The sequence below is a fragment of the Diplotaxodon limnothrissa genome, linkage group LG6 (genome assembly GCF_057381915.1).
Source record: "Diplotaxodon limnothrissa isolate DT_005_m linkage group LG6, D_limnothrissa_male_GT1.1, whole genome shotgun sequence".
Classification (NCBI taxonomy): Eukaryota; Metazoa; Chordata; class Actinopteri; order Cichliformes; family Cichlidae; genus Diplotaxodon; species Diplotaxodon limnothrissa.
The window spans coordinates 32,463,867-32,479,301 of NC_140601.1; the positions used below are offsets into that span (position 1 = coordinate 32,463,867).

Sequence of the window (15,435 nt, forward strand, 5' to 3'; positions counted from 1 at the left end):
ATTACTTTTATGTATTAGTCATCTATTTGTTGTAATCATCTATCCTTGCAGTTGTTTATTACACAAAATAAATTATATTATCACACTTCTGGCCACATAGCGCTGATATTCACTGCACATGCCCATATTAACGTTTTCCAGCCAGGTGTTTTCCTTTTTCCATTCTTCCCTTTCTCTGAGGGGAACAAACATTGCTGCTCTAATGCTGGGCTCACACTGTGCGATTTTTGGCCCATTTTGAGCCGATTTTTGAGTGATCGGACCGATTTTGGCCTTCATCGTGCGTCGTGTAGTATACGTGGGGTAACGAGAAGTGATTAACACCTCACGACCAGCTCCCGATCATCAATCGCTCGTGAGGGTGTCACCACAGGCGCTCACACTGCTCACGCGCAAACGTAAACGTTGGTGAAAAAGACGGCGCAGCACGGCTGTGCAGCGTGTGATCTGGACACAAGCGATGGAGGCACAACTTGTAGAACTTTGGAAAGCTCATCAGAGCCTTTTCGATGTGGCATCACAAAATTATCACGACCACAACAACCGTGAAAACAGTTGGATTTACACTGCTGCTCAATCACAGCTGCCTGATCAATGTTTTTCATTAGCAATTTAGCAAAGTTGATGGTAGTGGTGTGTCTGTGTGAGTGAAAGACAGAGAGAGAGAGATTTTCTGTTATAACCTTCATGTTATGGAGGCACAGTGTGAGCACTCAGGTCGCATCAGAGCATCGGGCGGTATAGTGTGAGACCTGCATCGTGACCTACCAACTTCTAACCCCTGCGAGTCAATCGTGCAGTTTGAGCAGGAGCTGAATAACGTGACTGAAAAAAATCGCAGTGTCTGCCCAGCTTTAGGTGTACTGTCATCCGAGACGAAATACGGGACGATTCCGTATTTTAAGGGACGGTTGGCAACCCTAGTAATGCCTGGCTATCAGTTTAAGCTGATGGTTTCTTATGAAATCTTGATTTAGAGCAACGACTAGTGACTGTGAATGCATTTTAACTTGCAAATATATTCAGTCTAATATGTTTCTCTCTATACTTCATCTGTAAGGATTCTAAAACACTCCCTGCTATCTTCCTTCACAGAGCTAATCTTCTCTGGTGCTCACACTCAGTGCACTATTATTGCCAGACGTGTTTACAGTGCAGAGGTCTATATGCCTGAGCGCCCTGGCAGCCACACTGACATGGAATTCCCCTAAAATTGCCAATCGTTTTTTTGGATAGTAACCTTTGGAGTCATGCCCCGGGTTCTAGTGGGAGCAGAAAACAGATCCCAAGTCGGATGAATGAAACAAAAACATCCGTCCATACAACAGAGGGAATACATACAAAATATGCAAACAGGTGTACTGACACAAGCAGCCGACACACAAATATAATGCAAGCACAACCAACCTTGTGTTTATTTCCTACGTGGTCAGTGAATGGGAGAGAATGGGGAGTAGTAGTAGGCAGCTGAGGCAAAACACATGTCTCTGTTTTTCACTGCTGCTTGGTGCCCGTGCACAAATTCCACCAGTGAGTCCCAGAAAGAAGCCGGGAGAGACGAGAGAGAAAGAGCGGGATACGAATAACCAGGCGGCGATCAGAAAACCAGTCTGTCCACGCGTCCCTGCAGATTTTCCATATAAATGCTCCTCGGTGAAGCTGCCAGCAGACAGCAGATTCTCCCAGATTCTTACAGTCTCCCCGTCTTGGCTGCTCCAGCGTTCATCAGATAGAGAAGTATCAACAGCTGTGAGTGTGTATGTGAGAGGATCTGTGTATGTGCGTGCCCTCAGTGAATGGGGGCGTGTGTTTGTGTGGAAAAGAAGCTAAAGCGACCACGTGATGCAAGCTTAATCCCCCGCCCACTGGCTAAAACACACACACACACACACACACACACACACACACACACACACACACACACACAATCAGGCAAAGGCATACATACAGGCTTTTTGACCAATCAGAGCTCAGGCTCACACACTAATCACACCTCCCCTCCTCCACTGCCTTCTCTCTCCCTCTCTCTCTCTCCATCTAGTCTAGCCTTTTTCTTCCTCTCTTTTTTTCTTTGATCCATTCACATCCCTCACATTCCACTAGCCGCTCTCGCTCGCTTTCTTTTTATGTCTCTCATTCACACCCACTGCTGTCCTTCCCCCCTCGCTGGGCGACTGTACTAAAGGTCAGTGTTTATTAGTTTGGCTGGAAGCAGCATAACTGCAGCCGCACAACCTGCTGCAGCAGAAACTGCTCGGCTTTCACTGTCACTTCTGCCCCATTGAATCAATGCTATCTGGCTCTCTGATAAAATCAAATACCAACAGCCTTACAAAAGAACATTGTTAAAAAGTATCATTTAATGCCATAATTCAGTCACCCGTCTGTCAATACATCTGTCACATGACAGCTCTCTGCAAGTCTGTGGCCCTACTCACTTCGCCTATACATTTTTCTCATACTTGTTGCTGTTCATTGTATCTCTAAAGCCATTTTTGAAGCCATGACGACATCTTGTATTTCTACACTCCCTAAACTTGCTCAAAAGCACTCAAAGCATTTTCTCTTTCTTCACTCTATGCTGGTGAGGAATATGAAAAATGTGTCCTCTGGTTTTCCGTCTCTCTTTATCACCAAAGCTGTTTTTCATGCATGAACTCCAAACAATGTGACGAAAATCAGGTTAGGACGCTGTGAAAGGTTGTACACTACATCAGATAGTGTGTTTTGAGTTTTAAAAAGTGGGTGCTGTGTGCACTAAGAATGCAAAAGGAAGTTCACAATACACCCATACACTTTTTACGAATTCATCAACTCTTCCCTACATTATTCTCATATTAACACTGTCAGACATCTTGCAGACTCTTTAACAGACTCCAATCACACAAGCCTAGAGACCAGTTGGAGACTGAATGAGTTGGTGGGTGGTTGCTGAAAGTTAACTGCTGTCGTTACATGAAACTGGTCACAAAGAGGTATATGGTGGTCCACCCAAAAAAAACCCTAAAACTGAAAAAAACTAACATTTTTGTGATTTGTTTGGTCGCTATCAGACTGTCAGGGTTGCCTGTATTGTCCATTGAAGACACTGATATGATGGTTGGCCACAAAAGGTACAATTAACAAAATGGCAAACCAATACAGATTATGAACTTGAACAAAATATAAAATCTGGCCTTAAAACAACTGCTAAGCATTTGGACGAAAAGTGATTAGCAGAATGATAAACAGAAGTGTCTTAAAGGGAAAAGAAAACAGGCGACTGTTGCCTTTCGGTACACGTTAACAGGCTATACAGTGGGAACATTAGCACAGTCTCCAGCTGAAGGAGCATCTTCCGGCTCTGTACCTGTTGAGCAATCAAAGCAGGAAATAGACTAAGTCTCTACAACTGCAAAACACAGACCACAAACTCAACCCCCCAGTGGGGAATAAGCTAAGCCACAGATGACTTAACCACCAGAGAAACACATGGCACACATTTCCCCTTGCAATAGTTGAATACAGTCCAATTCACAAGCCATCCATGCAGAAGACAAACAAACAATCCAGGCAACCAAGATGTCAACAACTTGTCAGCCAGGTCATTCATTCTAATGTTTGCTTTTAAAAGATCAACGCTTCACATCAAATGCAAATTTACATATGGATGCTTTACACACACTCTGGATTTAACCTTGTAAGAATGTACATAGTGATGATGCAGATAAGCTGAGAGACTCAGCATCAGGTATAGTTAAATGAAGACATGCATTTGAAGCTAAAATCCTAAAATATGAATAATATAAAGAAACTATTTCTAGGCACTTTAGGTATTTAGACTGTGATCTTTCAACAACACTTTCAGGAAGTTGTCATTCAGAAGTACAACAGTGACCCAAAGCACACAACAGGGTCATAAGGACATCCTCAAGATAAGAACAAGACCTGCAACAGATGGCATGGCCCCCACAGAGCCCTGATCTTCACATCATCATTCAGGGATTACACGTGGAAACACTGAGACAGTCTTAATCTACAAGTCACTACACTTAACATGTTGTTAGCCAATTAATATAAACGAATGATAACATTAATTTGTTAAGCATCATAACCATTTTCATTCAACTTTCAACAAAGCAGCACAAGTTGCAAGGTACAGTAATGGCACGTCAAGTACCAGTTGAGTCCTGCAAAAGTGTGTCACTATCATAACAAAACTCACACATTACGCAAAATGTCATGAAATTTCCTTCATGAGAGCCCTAGATAACAAAGGGCTATAGTACACATTTGTTGTGATCGCCTGATGGCTTAGATGATATGGAGTTTTTGTTTAGGTTCCTGCAAGAGTAACGGTGATAACACTGCTGCAACAGACGCCAAGCCACACCCATTTGATATCTCACAGCTGGAAAATTGCCACAAGATAACTTTATCAAAGCCCTGCATTATTTTGTGACATCAGAATTTCCTCCTGAGTTTACATCCGACTTCATTTTAAAGCTCAATTTTTGCCTACAACACAAAGTGGTGAAAATGTGATGCTTGTTCAGGTCGCACAACAAATAAATGTGCTTAATAAAGAACCCAGGCAAGAATTTTAATGTGCTAAATGTATACAAGTTAATAATACTTGTGTGTAAGACTGTAATACATTCCAAGCATCTCAAGTTATTGTTGAATTTAAAACCAAAGGTGACATGTGCTATTTGTTATTTTCACTGGGGAATTACCCTTTACCGGGAAATCTACCATCATACGTACGTCATAGTCGCACACCTGTCTGAAATCCTACACCGTAACTTGATTTGCACCACCCTAGAAATGCAAGTACACACCGTGCTGACGTAGCCCGCAACAATTGTGATTGGCCTGTTCAGGACCCTTGATTCTTCCTGCGTATTTCCGACTACTTTAGGTCACAAAGGAATGAACAAAGAAGTAGAAAAATAAGTTTTTTTCTTTTTCTTCAGAAAAAAGAAAAAGAGGAAGAATAAAAAAAAAAGAAAGAAAAAAAAAAAAGAAAGAACCTGACCACAAAAAAGTGGGGATCCATGAGGGAAACAAGTCCCAGTGTTTTGTTTCCATTGGCTGGCACTGCATATAAAACAGTGGGAAAACACCACATAATAATGAACACTAATTGCACCAGCACAAGCATAAATGGAGTCAACAGCTTATCGTTCATTCCATCTTTTCAACAACAGTGGAGAGTATGAGATAGGTCAGACCTGGGCATGGTATGGCCTGTGAGCAACATCCGGCGCATTGATTGTACCAGACCATAAGGTCCATGGGAAAATAGGATTTAAACAAAAATCCTAATAAGTACATGTTATGCAAGCAACACTGCGAAAGCAAGGAGGAGTTTTCTTTAAAGATATAATGCATTTTGGGGTCAACTTGAATGAGAGCGTCAGAGGTCAAATGTGACATGATATTTGAATGCAAACTATATTGTGATATTTAGAATACCCATATATCAGTATCATTTGTTTGTATTGACAACATTTACAAAAGAAAGTTGAATTTTATGGACAGTTTTAACGAGAAGACATTTTATGAAGGAATCCCCATGTTTCATTCCCCACAGCCCCTTTTCCATTAGAAGAAGACAAATCCTTTTCTTGTCATTCAATACAAGTTATACATTCATAAAGAGTAAGTATTTTATAAGGCTGTCATGTTTCTGTATCATCCCTTTCCTATTTGACCCAAAAAGATCAGCCTCTTTAATGATCTGTTATTTTTAACATTTTAAGAAAATTATATTGTACAATTTGTCATCCAATTAAAGAATATTTGCTACATCAGTTTGCCTTGCATTTTATCTGAAACATAAAAGCTTAAATATGCAGTAACTAAAGCTTTCAGACGGTGGTCGCATCAATTATTATTTGTCTGCGAGACACTTACAGGTACAAACGATATGATTTTAACTGACATGGAATATTTGAGACACCAGAGTTAAATTCTTCCACTGAGTATATAAAGTGTATGTAAATGTAAATTCTGTCATAGTTGTACCTTCAAAATAAAATGAGACGAGTCACACGAGCTTGTTTATTAGCTAAAGTTAGCATCGTTGGTGGCTAAAAGGACTAAGCTCATGGCTGTGGTGTTGGCTGTCCCAGATACATCACATGCAGATGAAAAAATACAATTTACTCAGATAAAAGTCAAACATAAAATTAAGATTTTATGCATTTCCTTCGAACATCACAACTGTAGCCGCTACTGTTGCGGTGGCTAGGCAACAGGAACTGCCTAGCAACATAAACGAAAACAAACAACTTTCTTTTTTCTTTCTTTTTTTTTTTTTTTTTTTTTTTTAAAAACCCGGCAATGACAGAAATGGCTAGGGGAAAAAAACAAAACAAAAACCCTTTGTTATAACGTTCATGTCGCATATTAATTACGTCGCTGGACGTGTTGCTATAACAACAACTTCACACATTAGGTAGTACTGGATGATAATAGAAAACCAATCAATCCGAGTTGGTACTTATGGAAAAGTGGCTTATATGTCTGTATTGTCAATTCAAACAATAGCAGTGACTAACATGTTTTTTTAAATACCTTTATATAGCATTATCATCACTTTGACTTTTCAGGTCAATCCAGTGCCCTTGAAGGAAAGGTCAGAGGTCAAATGGGAAATTATATTTTAAATCTTTATACATTTAGCATTTGTTAACAATACACACCAGAGGGTTTTCTCAAGGCCTTTTGTCAAATTTCGGTCAACAAATGATTAAGATGACTCTGGATCTTGGTGGATGCAAGCCAAATTTTAATGGATTGTTAACGTGATCCAACTCTACACCTCTACAAAGGTTATTTTTTTGTTTTTTCCTCTCTCATTCTCACTCTCAAATCTACCTTCATATGTGAACAAACATTGTCTCAGTGACGAAGTTTAACAAATCCATATAGAGATTACCTTTCAGCGAGGATTACCTGTCTGCTCTCCTTTGGCCTACACCAACAAACAAGCAGCCATCACACGACTAACAATTTCTTTTCCCGAACAAACTGTCTTCTACAGAAAGAAGAACAACAATGCACTCTGGGGACATTTTTGCAATGCTGATCTGTGAGAAAACATGAAGAATGCTTACAGAAAATACCTTTATTGGTATGCAGCAGCTGGAGGGGACCTTTTATTTGAGATTGAGGATAATCCTTCACAGCTCATCTAAAAGAAAGTGCTTAAGAGTAATAAACACCTATATAGCAATCCGAGTCAAGAGAAAGTAACACTGCAACAATAGTGCAGCAAAATCAGCTTGGGCATCTCTGTACACAGCTGTAAATCCTTTAATACAAGTGTATTATCCATTTATAATCTGTTATATGCATAATTCTATACAAGCAAGATTTTTGCCACACTGCAGCACTTTCGCTAGAAGAATATGCAACGGACAAAAAACCTGCTTTTCGCAAATCACATCTGAAGAAACCACTTAAAGATCAACTAAAGATCATAATAACTTATGAAGGATCACACTACAATCAATTGATTTCCTTGCACTCTATCCTGTATGGTGTTACTCTATACTAACAGCTCCAGTTGGTAAAATATTAGTTATATTCACACTACCAAGACCTGTGTCTAGACAGCATTCTCTTCTGCAGTGCGGTAAATATGCCAAGTATAGACTGGCACAGAAAGGAGACCGATCCCTCTCAACCCCTCCTTCTGGAAGTCGGTGCATCACTCAGCACTTTTACAAACTCCACACACACGGACGCACGCAGACAGCTGACTCTGTGAAAAAAAGCTCTGTGCACATTGTTGAATAAAGCCACTTTCACACAAAACCCCAAACAGTTAACTGTATAAAGATAACAGTGTAGTACAGATAGAGACACGCTTACGTTTTGAGCAGTTTAAGTTATTTTAATAGTAAAACAGAGTATCTGAAAGAGTTTTAACACAATATAAAACTATTAAAGATTAACTACAAAACCATAAGATAAACTTTTCAGACGTGACTACTGACTCCAACAATCTGTTATCAGCTTTCTGTCATTCAGACAGAATGCTGGGTAGTCAGTCTGTCGATGCTTTCTTGGTCATTAGCAGACAGGCGTGCATGGGTATCTAATCATTTGTATCCATACAGTTCAGATTTGCGCACCAAGTCTAGCCAGATTTCTGAATTTACAGTAAATTACAGAAAGGCGTGTCAAAGGTCTGAATGGATCTCTGGACATTTTTGGGAGAGCCGGGTTGGGAAATTTCAAGTTGCTTTTGCTCACGTGAGGAGGAGACTCACTTTTAGAAATCTCTTATTTAGATCATGGTGCTGCCTGGATAATGCTCTAAAGGAGAGTCTGGATATCACACAGACTTTGTACCATGGAACTGGCATCTTAAAGACAGTTTTATACAGTTTGGACGTTTGTGTTCTTACATGCAGTTCCACCCGGTAACAAAGTTCAGGGCTGCAGTGCATGTGTGAAAACAGCTTTTGTTTTGCCATTTCACTGAGTACAAATGAGAGCACCATCCAGGTGGGACCGTCTCAAGATGCTGCCCAATCAACAACATATCTCACTGGGTGATGAGAGCAGGCTAGTCTCTGAACAACAGCTAATTATGGCTGTGTGGACACCAAAATTACTGTTATTTCCCCTGGTTCAGTCATGTGAGACATGACAAACAAAGCTGCACTAATCCTATACATCTAAAAGAACGCTTAGTGCTCTAACACACTCCACACAACTGTTATTAACTTTAAAGATTAATGAGTCCTTTGCACACTACAGTACTCAAGTAATCCTACATTTTTTGTTGAAGTCATCCACTCCTTGAATCCTGCGATAAGCCGTGGACAAAAACGGAGCACAACAGAGGAGAGGGCCCGACAGTTTGCTGGGCTGAATGCTTGCTGGTATCCATTTACAGCCAAAGCCCTGCTATCAGCGTTCTGTCAGCATTTCCCACCAAACGGCGAGCAGTAAGAGGAGAGGAGCAATAGGGCACTTTCACTGATGTTAACTACCAGGGAATATATAAACATTTGAACTCATGACCAGGGGAAAAGGAAAAAAAAGGACACCACACGCACACACAATAAAATAGAAACAGACTAATGTGGAGACTCCTCAAAGGGAAAAGGATGGATGTGGATTTCTTAACATAATAAGACAGTTAATGGTTATAAGGAAAAACCTCTGACCTTACTTCAAATGCCATTTGCCCACATGTCAGGAAGTTCAAGTTTATTCCTTAAAGGAAGTATAAATTCACAGGACAACATCAAAACTGCTTCACAGTTGCCAGCTCCTATGCAACATCAGATACTCCTCTTGAAGGGAAACATTTTGACAAACAAGTCCAAACAGCAGGATGACACAAACTGCAAATTCCGGTCATTAATCTCACGTCTTCACTTATTCAAAGCAACCACAACCAATTAAAACCGGAATCACAGACTTTTGACAAAACTATGTCACCAGTGTCCAAACACACACACACAATCCCATAAAGTTATCGCTCACACGCATGTTTACGCGACTCTAGTCTAGTTTTACACTTGTATAGGAGTCATAATAAGTAGTCACTAATCCCTGTTTGAAGGGTAAATAGGCATTAAGAGCAGAGCTAATGTTTAAAATAAAGAGACACATTCAGATTCACTTCCTGGAGCCCTCGCTGGTAACAAAGCTGTGCCTGTCTGAGCAGCTGTGTTATTTAGCACAGAGAAGAAATACACGCACACAGACCAATGCATGAACCTACTCGAGCGTGAACAGGGAAGCCTGCTTCTCCCTCAAGGTTCAGGTAGAGACAATAAACTTCTGTGGAGGCAGAGAGGGTGAGCAAGGAAGCAGCGGGCCTGTGTGTGTATTTTAAGGAGTTTGTTTCCTCCATTGACAGAGATAAAACGTGGCCTAGAAGCAACAATGGGAAGTCACCGCCCAGGCATCACCCTCTGTCAAATGTGCTATTTCAGGTCGACGGCAGAACAGCACGAGTGCTTAGGAGCTTCAGTGTTTGGAGGAAATTTAAACACACAGATAAGATAACATCTCGGCTCACAGGCGATCAGTCAAGATGAACTGCGTGAGTCATCTGCAAAACATTTGACTTTAACTGAAAAAGATCATATCAGCGACTTGCACAATGAATTGACCGTAAAAACAAAAACGTTGTTATGGCCACTTTAGCTACTGTGAACAAGGAGGTAATTTCCTCCTTTACTTTATAATGCTCAGCTGTCCTTATTTCTAACCAAAGCTCATGTTTAAATTTAAAGTGACTCTTGTTTCACTGGAAATACTTCAGTTAACCTTGGTAAACAACGCCGCATCATATTTCTATGTCTCAGCATTTCTGGCATCTGCATTGAAATCTAAAAGAGTCTTTAACTACTTTTGAGTTTGAATTTAGCCGAGATTTACAGTGTTTAACAATGTTGGTAACACCTGTGACAAGCACAGGTGATAAGTTCCCAGCTGCATTGTAATATCTTTGCATGCAGTCTTTATCTCTCTTTAATATTTCTGGGGTTTCTACGCTTGTAATAATCATTCCCGTGTACTGTCGTCACTCTTAACAGTCACAGAATATCAGATTACCTCAAATCCACACACATGAAAATCTTCCCTTCCTTGTTGACAACAAAATGCCATGCACACCTCGAATCCACACTGCAGGAGAAAAAAAAAATATTAATATAGTCACCTCCTTGTCCAGGGTGTAGTCTGGCCCTATGGTAGCTAGGATGGGCTCCAGGTTCCCATGACGCTGATAAGAATAAGTGGAAGAGAATGAATGGATGGAATGTAGTATGAGCTTCCACGTACACTATATGGATAAAAGTACTGACCTGCATACGCATTACAGGAGCCGTTAAGCCATAAAAGTTTATGACATGAGGCTCTCGGCCCACAGTTTTTATGCTGATGTTAATGCGAGAGTAGGTTTGAAACTCTGCAGTGATTGAGTCAGCACAGCGTTGGCGACTTTTACACACCGGTTGCCTCAGCATTCATTTCCCCACTTTGTCACCTCAGGTTGCGGAATTCAAGGTCTCCAATTTTCAATAATAACACTTCCTTGTAAAATTTCTTGGAATAAATTCTACAAACTGAGATCTTTCAACAGTGGCATCCAACTGCAGTACCGCACTCAAACTCAGAATCAGAACCAGAATACTTTATTAATCCCTAGGGAAATTATGTCAATGTAGGATGTTGACTTCTATGTATCATGTAAAATCTGTGAATTATTTAGACATAAGGGCGTGGGGTGATAATCAGCCTGGAAAATTAGGAGGGCGGCATATATTTTGGACTTTTGATTTTATTTTAAATCTTACAGCTTTTCCTCCTGATAAACAGCTTACCCACTTCATGGATGTCCCACCTGTAGCACAGTAATTAAGTAGCACGACAATTCCTGTTTTTCCCCACAATCTACTATAGAAATGAGCGTTTTTCTGTGAATTAACAGAAACCGTCTTTAAATTCTTAGTTTAAATCATGCTGACACACTTCTTTCATTTGTAACAGCAGAACTTCATGTAGAAAAACCAACATATACTTCTGAAATTTCATCTTTTTCTTATTTTAAAGAGATCTTAGTTAAACCTCTTCATGCTGACAGAAAGGGGAGTTTCACCGGTCTAGCCCACTCAGGATCAAAGGGGGCTGCATGTGGCCCACCATGTAACACAAGGTTAAAATCCCTACTTTAGAGCAATCCACTTTTTTGGGGGACCAATAAAATGAAATTGAATTCATAGATTAATAGTTGTGTTTCTGGTACTTTTTTCTGAATTTCAGCAGACACTTTATCAGTTACTGTATTTATTTATTTCAAACACAGTAGCATGACTATTCAAAGACTGTCAGTGAACTAAAACGTCGAAGTCAACATCCTGCTCCTTAAACAAACTTTTAAAGGGACACAAAGGTGCTTTGTAGTATTACATCCCACAAGACAGTTCCTCTGAATGAAAACGGTAAAAGAAGCTCACCTACTTTTACCTTTGGCACAGAAAGCAGTGGTGCATGTCACACGGAAGTAGACAAAGACATTCAAAGCTTCAAGCTTCATTCTTCTCTCCACTCACTTAGTTTATGCTCATACAAGTAGCAGTAAAATAGCTCCCTGGATACAAAGCCCATCACATTAATTCAAGGCTAGGACTCGGAGCACAAATCACTCAATCCTGCTTTCAATGTCATTTCAGAGATGACTACATTTTCTATTTTGACTTTCAATATTTTCATCTATATTAACGTCATTAATTCTTCTTGTTGTGATCAGAACTGTTGAATCATATTTCTGCTGCTTCTTTCAGGACACTGGTCCGCTTTTCATTTTTCTCTTTCATCTACACAGTCTTATATTTACAAAACAAGAAATACAATAAAAATAAGATGCATGGTGCATAATGCATTTGATGAGCATCATCCTAATAGTGTTGCAACCAGTCACAAATTTTACTGGTTCCTGTGTAAAAGAAAGTTTATTTCATTAAATAAATGAATCCCAATCTGGATCCTGTTGTACGATTCCTCTGAAAAACAGATCACATGCCAAATTAAGGTAATCCATAACACAAGACACACACAGACACACACACACACGACTGCTAATCACCCTGTAATTATAGCTGGTAATGACAGAGTTACAGACACACTTTAACGGGCCCCTGTTGCTTCACCCACACAAACAATCACAATCCAAGGCCGGGCGTCTCAGCTGCTAACCGTTACCGTATGTCCTCACCGCCAGACACTGCCTTTATAGTTGGGCACAGGCTAAACAGCAGAGCGCTCTGAATTGCTCCATGGCTACACAACACAAGCTGTGCACTGAATTAGTTTTGGTGTGAATTACTTGACATTTTCTCAAAGCTTTCGCTGGCATCAATGCCTGATTGAGTGGGACTGGCAAAACTGTTTGGACTGTCCGATTCTGCTGCCTTCAAAACAAAATTCACTTTAGAAAGTTTTTTGTTTTGTTTTGTTTTTTTCCTTTTTTAAATAAATGGCCCCTGCTTAGGATTCAAATCACAGCACTCACCGAGTCTCGGTACACAGGTTCAGCTCCATCAGCGCACTATGGCCACTTATGAACAGGGTTCACATTTCATTTAAATGATTAACTCAAGGATGCAGCTGCTTTTTCGTACTACATGTTAAAATTTCTCATGTGGCCCTTTTTCCCCAACTCACTGAACACAGCTGACAAATCCAATATACCTTATAAGCAAGCGTTCCATTTTGTAACCTTACACTTGGGTTATGCTCACAGTCAACTACTACATGTGTGTGAATGTTGCATTTCTAGTTTTGTAAGGTTACAAAAATTGGTAATGGAAGACAAAAAAACTCAGGTTCAGAAATTTGGGTCTGACAAACAGTTCTAAAACCAAAGCTGTAAACAGGCTTAGTTATACTATTCATAAAGCTGTTTGGACATACAATTGTTCAGACAGTGTTGGAGGAACTTATCTAATTCAGGGTTAGGGGGTGACTGTCCAGTCTCTGATGAAGCACACGGTTAAGCTCATACGGGGATACATTGTTTGGCTCCTCCACATATCCGTAGTATGCTATGTTGCAGATTTCCCCAATAATTTGGGACGACACTCATAATATAAACGAGGCAACACGGCTTTTTCCTATGAGGCAACATCCCTAACCTTTGCACCACCTTGTCGCGTACACATTCCAATAATCTGCTATAACACAGACTTGGTTCTACAGAACTGGCAGATACAGTGTGTTTAATGGTCAGTGCGACTACATCACATATTCAAGTTCTCACATAAAAGCCTGCAGGATTAGGTCAAAAGCATGAAAATAGCTTCAGTATCATGGAAAAAAAAACTGATGCTTTCTATAAAATATCCTATTATTTAAAAATGGAAAACAGCAATAAAACCAAAACTTGGATGTAAAAAACATCTTGTATCCTCTTTCACCCCTTTAATATTTACAGCAGCCGAATAGATTTTTTTCCGCACTGCAGTAGCTTACATAGATTTCCTTGCAGAAGACAAGAATATACTCGTGTCCTGGATTTCAGTCGGATAATGAAGCTTTTTTTGAAGTGGCAGTCTTAGGGGAAACAGAGCGGAGCACTGAGCAGGAATGTTTCGCTATCACAGTAACAGTGGCAGCAGTCATTACATAAGACCATGATAAAGATAAATCAATTGAATGTGTTTTATAATAAAGTGGACCAATGTGCTCTAGCCATTAAATTAAGCAGTTCATTTCAATGCAAATCTTTTCTAAGTCAATCACTTCACACCAGACTGAACCTTTGTCTGGATGGGTACCAGTATCCGGTGCCATTATGGCACCAGTTCTGACATAAACGGTAGTAACCAGACCGAAATGCAGCGCACATTTTGGTGTTTTACTTCGGTGCTTTTTTTTTTTCCTGAGATGTCATACATTTTGGATTCCAGCCAATCATTTTACGTTTCCGAGGATAGTAGGTGGGCCCAGGTACGTACGTTCTTTTAGAACAGAGCTACAGATTAAAAATGCCCAAAGCGAAGCGGTCAAAGTCGGGTTTTCTTCACAGCAAAAGATGCAAACTCAGCAGCCTGCAACAAGTGCTTTAAGCCGATACTGTGCAAAGGAGGTAACACCTCGAATCTGATGAAACACCTGGCGACGAATAGCATGTTTTTAAAAGCCGAGAAATGCGCCGTATTTGATAGCTTGCTGCGAGACCTCACACCGAGCACATCTGTGCGTGGGTTGCCTGTTATCGGACCCAGAGTTAGCAACATCCCCCAAGAACCCGAAGAGGAGAGTCCTGGCCCCTAGCCCTGCCAGTGTAGCAGAAATGATGAGGATGATGATGGCAGCAGCAGCAGCCGTTCTTCTCTGCGTGAGTAGCTTAATGTTGTTCGTGTGTAATTTACGTTGAGTAGGCTAACCACGTTATTACATTAATGCACGTAAGGTGAACTAGCAAACACTGTCGTAGTTACTGTACATGCAGCTGTCTTTTTGTTTGATGGCAGATACTCCCTTCACCCTGGCCAAAAAGGCTAAAATGACCAAAGAAAAAGTGGAAAACAGCTAAACATGAGAGGTTTTTAGACAAAGTTTGTTTTTTCCATTGATTAAGCACTGCTTCCAGCCAAAGAGTGATGCCATATATGCCCCATAGCTGCAGAAAAAGCTAACGTTGTTATCTTTTTACAATAAAACAGCTGAACATGAGAGGTTTTTAGACAAAGTTTGTTTTTTCCATTGATTAAGCACTGCTTCCAGCCAAAGAGTGATGCCATATATGCCCCATAGCTGCAGAAAAAGCTAACGTTGTTATCTTTTTACAATAAAACAGCTGAACATGAGAGGTTTTTAGACAAAGTTTGTTTTTTCCATTGATTAAGCACTGCTTCCAGCCAAAGAGTGATGCCATATATGCCCCATAGCTGCAGAAAAAGCTAACGTTGTTAT

The 15,435-nt window shown here is 40.3% G+C and overlaps 1 protein-coding gene across 12 annotated transcripts in view; it reads right to left on the reverse strand.

Moving 5' to 3' along the window:
* add3a (adducin 3 (gamma) a) overlaps nucleotides 1-15,435 on the reverse strand; it is a 103,812-nt gene that overhangs the window by 38,618 nt on the left and 49,759 nt on the right. For 4 of the 12 annotated variants that reach the window (XM_085355039.1, XM_085355038.1, XM_085355028.1 and 1 more), the window contains exon 1: nucleotides 1,408-1,824. The exons of 6 other annotated variants lie outside the window; for them this stretch is intronic. The gene's annotated coding sequence lies outside the window, so the exon portion shown is untranslated. Of the gene's footprint in view, nucleotides 1-1,407; nucleotides 1,825-15,435 lie in introns of those variants that run through there. 2 more of the 12 variants (XM_085355041.1, XM_085355040.1) reach the window with 1 other exon arrangement.